This window comes from Cervus canadensis, chromosome 15 (assembly GCF_019320065.1).
Source record: "Cervus canadensis isolate Bull #8, Minnesota chromosome 15, ASM1932006v1, whole genome shotgun sequence".
Classification (NCBI taxonomy): Eukaryota; Metazoa; Chordata; class Mammalia; order Artiodactyla; family Cervidae; genus Cervus; species Cervus canadensis.
Genome location: NC_057400.1, coordinates 39,016,829 through 39,023,300, shown reverse-complemented (window position 1 = coordinate 39,023,300; position 6,472 = coordinate 39,016,829).

Genomic DNA, 6,472 nt, shown 5'->3' with positions numbered 1-6,472 from the left:
TCTAATTTAAATTACAGTAGATATCCTCAGCAGAAACCATGGAGACAGAAGGAATCACCATATTAATTTTAAAGTGCTAAAAGAAAAGAATGGTCAGCTTCCTAAAGGCAGTGATAATATTCTTCAGAAATGAAGAAAAGTCAAGATATTCTGAGATGAACAAAAACTAACAGAATTTGTTACAAGTAAGCCTATCTTGAAAAAATAGCTAAAGGAAATGAAGAAAGAAGGAACCTTAGAATATCAGAAAGGAAGAAAGAACATGGTAAGTAAAAACATGGGCAATTACAGTATACTTCTCCTCTTAAATTTTCTAAATTGTGTTTGATGGTTGGAGCACAAATTACAGCACTGACTAGTGTGGTTCTAAATGCATGTAGAAAAATATTTAAGGAAGGCAGTTATAAACAGAGGAGGGTGAAGAGATATAAAGGGAGGTAAGTTTTCTGTATTTCACTCAAACTGGCAAAATGGCAAAATGGCACCAGTAAATGGCACTAAATTATGTATACATAGTATAATGCCTAGAGAGATTGCCAAAAAGCTATACAAAGAGATACACTAAAGAATTATAGATAAATCCAAATGGAATTCAAGTAACCCAATGGGAGGCAGAAAAAAGAGAAATCAAAGAAAGAGAGAACAAATATAAAACAAAAATTAAATGGCAAGCTTCAGCCTTAACATTAGTGTGTGTGTGCTTAGCCGCTCAGTCGTGTCTGACTCTTTGCGACCCCATGGACTGTAGCCCACGAGGCACCTCTGTCCATGGGGATTCTCCAGGCAAGAATACTGGAGTGGGTTGCCATTTCCTTCTCCAGGGGATCTTCCCAACCCAGGGATCAAACCCAGGTCTCCTGGATTGCAGGCAAATTCTTCACCAACTTAAGCTAGGAGGGAAGCCCTTAACATTAGTATAATTACTTTTTCTAAAAATGCCAAATAGAAGAGATTGGCAAAGTGAATAAAAAACATGACCAATCTATATACTCTCTATAAGAAACTCACTTCAAGTATAATGATATAGGCAAGTCAAAAGGATAAAACCACTTCACATACATTAGTATATGGTGTGTGTGCTCAGTCATGTCTGGCTGTTTATAACCCCATGGACTGTAGCCCACCAGGCTCCTCTGTCCGTTGGATTTTCCAGGAAGAATATTGGAGTGGGTTGCCATTTTGTTCCCCATTCATTAGTAAAGTTATTATTTTAAAAAATAAAACAGAAAATAATAAGCCTTGGTGAGGATATAGAAAAATCAGAACTCTTGTGCATTGCTGATAGGAATGTAAAATAGTGCAGCCACATGGAAAAAAGTATGGTGGTTCCTCAAAAAATTTAACATAGAATGACTATATGATCCACTTCTGGGTATTTACCTAAAGGAAACAGAAGTGGAAATTTGAACAGATATTTGTACATCCATGTTTATAGTAGCATTATTCACAATAGTGAAAAGGTAGAGACAACACAAGTGTTCATCAGTGGATGAATGGATAAACAAAATGCGGTATACACAGACAATATGTTATTTAGCCTTAAATAAGGAAATCCTGTCACTTGCTAAGATATGGGTAAACTGTGAAGACATTATGTTAAATGAAACAAGCCAGTCATAAAAAAAGAGTGTACAGTATGAATCCACTTAGATGAGGTACTTATAATAGTCAAATTCATAGAGGCAGAAAGTAGAATGGCGGTTTCCAGGGGCTGATGGGGAGAGAAAAATGGGGAGCTATGGTTTAATTGGTATGGAGTTTCAATTTTGGAATATGAAAAAGGTCTGGATATGGATAGTGGTAATGGTTGTACAATGATGCAAATGGTCTTAACGCCACAGAAGTATACATTTAAAAACAGTTTAAAAAAAAAAGTAAAAGGATAGGAAAGGATATATCATGTAAACATTAATCAAAGGAAAGCAGGAGAGGCTATGTTAGTATTAGATAAAGTAGATGTCACAGCAAAGGAAAATATCAAAGACAGAGAGAGACATTCTATCATGATAAAAAAGAGTCAATTCACCAAGAAAACAATTTAGCAATACTCAAGGTGTATCCACCGAACAAGAGTTGCAAAATCCATGAAGTAAAATGAAATAGAATAGGAAGGAGAAACAGACAAACCCACGATTATAGTTGGAGACCTTAACTCCCCTCTCTACACTTCATATAAACAACTTTCCTTCGATATCTGACTCTGATTTTAATACTTGCTGTCTCTTTAAACTTGCCTGGCAGTATAACCTGTGAATTGTTGTTGAAAGCCAGATGTACTAGGTAAAAAGAACTGAGGTGCGTGGCCTTTAGTGTTGTGGTAAAGTATACAGGGAGAGGAGCTATTCTATCACCCTCTGACTAGATCGCAGACTTACTGAGCTGTGCTCCTTGCCCCTGCCCCTCAGACGGGCCAGGAAGTTGAGGGGGGTGGAGATGAGTAATGCCCTGCCCCCAGGCTCTGTTAAACCCTCAATAGGTAAGATTCCGGTAAGATAGTTTCTCTGGAGGGCAGGTCTTGTTGAGAACAGAATGCTCTATTGTTATTTTAGAATGATTATCTTCCCCCTCCTGGTCCTGGAAGGAGGAGGGGATTTCTCTCCTATCTCTCTGTGGGAGCCTGGTAGGGCTCTGGAGTTGCGCCCTCCTCCCACCCAAGACTGAGGACCACATGGAGCTTTCAACTCTCAGAGTTGAGACTGACTGAACTTCCACCAATTTGTTAATTACAGTTTAGGTTTCCCTACCCCAGCACTTGTTCCCACAGAGGTTTCTGCTCTGGGAAACTGTGATTCTCTGTATCTGCCTTTGTTTCTCCACCTCTTGGGGCAGTGGCTTTTCTCTGTGACCTCAGTTCTCTGGTGCATCTAAGAAGAGCTGTTGATTTTCAGCATTTGACTTGTTAGGATGGAGTGATGACTTTAAAACTCCTTACATGCTAGACCAAAACCTGAAAGTCTAAGGGTTGTTAAATAAATTAACATAAAGTTGTTTCTTCAGGTCTCTACAAGTTACCTGCTAAATAAATTACCTTTATTTTCATTTTGGACAAACTGTTTGTTGCGGGAGGAAAAAGCCGCCTCTACGGACCGGTGGTAAAGGCCTTTATTAAGCGTCGCTCGGGCAGAACTCCCGGGGGCGGGCGGGTGAGTGAGGAGACGAAGGGAGTCTGCGAGGTATGAGGGGTGGGGAGGGTTTTATAGTCAGGGCCCGTCGTCCAAGCCAGGTCTTCCCATATAAGGAAGAAAGCGCGGCTACAGCGGCGGTTGGTGTCCAAGGGCTCCGTGTCGGCACCCGATTGGACCGGGCTGCAGGGGGCCGGCCCCTGGAAGTTTAGCCAGCCTCTGGAACTTGCCTGCGGCATTTTTCCCGGGCATGCTTCAACTTGCCCGACCTTTCACTGTTCTTAGAGGATATGAGCAGAAAATTCCAGGGCTTATACTTGGAAAACAGAAGACCACCCCTTGCAAGGTCTCTCATTGTCAAGAGTATTTCCTGTGAGCTTAAAAGAAAAAATCCACACAAAGGAGTCAAATGAACACTGGTTGGGCCATCTTGGGGGCAAAACACCCCCAGGGAGGTCTTGATTCAATTAATCCTTCCTGACATGCGTTACCCTTTTCAACAGAGCTTTAATTTAGTTTTCTCAAGAACACAAACTTCCAGAAAATTTAATTTGCCTGAAGAAAGTGTAGGTAACCCTTCCACATGAGCTGTTCACCAAGGAAGATAGCGTAGAGTCTGGGAGCAAGGGATGTAGATCCAGACTGGACTGGCTCAGCTAGCTGTGCTGTTTAGCTTTTCACCCTACTGTTGGACAAAGCTGACACAAGCTTACCCAGATTGAAGGCAAGGGGACTACTACAGATTGAGTGTTTGTGTCCCCCTGGACTCACATGCTGAAACCTAATCCCCTATATTGGAGTGTGTGAAGGAGGAAACCGAATAGGCTCTATCTTGAAAGCAGGACTCCATCTTGGGCTGGACTGTGGACTCTGAGATATATGCCCAGTGTTATGGAAACAACAAACCAACTGGAAAACCAGGCCCCCGAAGGAAGAGCCCCAGGGCTCGTACCTAGACGCTCCATCGCCTAAAAGAATACCCTAATTATCTGTGTAACCAAACAGAATCATACATTCTATTGTGCTTATTGGGGTATGACCACAAGCCTATTGATAATTGTCCACTGTTAACTACCTAGGCTTAAGGCATATGATCCTGGGTTAACTTTGATTGTATCTTTCTTTTTCCTTTGTTCAGACTAGTTTCAGGGAATTTGGGGAGGTGGGTTTGGGCACGTACGCTTAGGGTATATAAGGTTTTCACAAAAACTGCTTGGGGTCCTTGGCTAAAGGAGACTCTGCCTTGGGCCCGCGGGTGTAATAAACTGCACTCCACTATCTGCATTGTCCATCTGAGTGAGTTTGTTTCCTGGAACATGTGGCTACAACATGTGGAGATGGGGTCTTTGGGAGGTGATTACATTATGAGGGTAGAGCTCATTAGTGCCCTTGTAAGAGAGACCCCAGAGAACTCTGTTGCCTCTTCTGCCATGTGAGGACTCAGCAAAAAGATGGCCATCCATGCACCAGCAAGTGGGCGCACATCAGCCACTGAATCTGCTGGTGCTTGATCCTGTACTTCTCTGCTAGAACTGCAAGAAATATGTTTCTTTTGTTTATAGCAGCCCGAATAGACTAAGACAGGGATCCTTCAATGGGAGGAATGCCAAAGAATTTGTGGCCATGCTTTAAAACTGCCACCAAAGTCACAGACTCCATACACTTCCTATGGAGTTCAATTTTCTGTGCTATTTTCTGTTCATTTTTCTGTAAGGGAAAAAAGCAAAGCTTGGAGCAGGAGGAACACGCAGAGAGGATGGACCTACCTTTTTAGTGTCTAAAATTGAGAGTGGATGGCTGGGTATTGCCAGATTACCCTACTTTATTTTCACTTCTCTGCAGCTTGAATATTTAGGAGGTAAGGATGGGTACCCATGGCTTTTTGTTTTCTAAAACGTCAACTGCCTACACACAGTGCTTATAAAATAAATAAATAATAAGAACCTATTTTTTAGCACAAGGAATTTTACTCAATACTTTGTAATGACCTACATGGAAACAGAATCTAAAAAACACTAGATGGAGACTTATCTGGTGGTCCAGTGGCTAAGACTCCACTCCCAATGCAGGGGGCCTAGGTTTGATCCCTGGTCAAGGAACTAGATCTCACATGCTATGAATAGGAGATTGTAGGCTGCAACTAAAGACTGCACAGGCCACAGCTAAAGATCCTTCATGCCACAGTTAAGACCTGGTACAGCTAAATAAATAAAGTCAATGGATATATGTATAACTGATTCACTTTGCTATACAGCAGGAACTAACACAACACTGCAAGTCAACAGGACTTCAATAAAAATTAATTTAAAAAAACTCCTAAAGGGAGGGAAACAGAAGAAGAGGAGACTAAAGTAAGCCTCAGATTTGAAATTTGGTGGGGGGGTGGGGGTGGGGTATAAAACATCAACTGCCGCTACTTTCAGCTAAAAAGTCATTTCTTTCTAAGATACACTGGTTTGAATAGTATCCCGCCCCCCCCCCCCACCTCAAATTCTCATCTCAGCATGTGATCTTCTTTGTAAACAGAGTCTTTGCAGATGTAATTAGTTAAGATCAGGAGATAAAATCATCCTGGATTTAGGGTTTGCCTACCTCCAGCGACTGGAGTTCTTACAAGAAGGGGATAAAACATAAAGAGACACGCCAGAAAGAAGGCGATGCAGAGATGCAGAGAGAGATTGAGTTTTGCTGCCACAAGACCAGAAACACCCGGGATCATGAGAAGCTGGAAGAGACATGAAAAGATCATCCCCTAGAGCCTTCAGAGGGGGTATGGCCCTGTCAACACCTTGATTTCGGACTTCTAGCCTCTCTAACAGAGGGAATCATCTCTGTTGTTTTAAACCACCCAGTTTGTGGTTATTCTGTTAACCTAAGAAGCTAATACATATGGTAAATGAGGAAAACCCAGAGGAAAGACCTTTGCCAAAGGTGAAGGCAAGAAAATGTTGTGTGCAAAATACTCACAAGAATGAATTATGTTAGTATTTATTATTCATCCAAATAATACTGGCCCCCAGATAACTGCAATAATAATTCAATTCAGTCATATTTGATATCTTGCAAACTTTTAGTCATATGAAAACCATACCTTTAGGCATGCTTATGAAGGGATACCTGAGGAAAATATATGAAACATTTTATATAACAGTATTAACAGATTTATATCTTTTAAATCTCTCTCTGTATATATTTATATATATATTTGGCATGTGTTTCCCTGGGCTTTGCAAATGTTAAGGGTGGGCCTGCATTTTTGTCCGTCTAAAGAAAGCTGAGGGCCAAAGAACTGATGCTTTTGAACTATGGTGTTGGAGAAGACTCTTGAGAGTCCCTTGGACAGCAAGGAG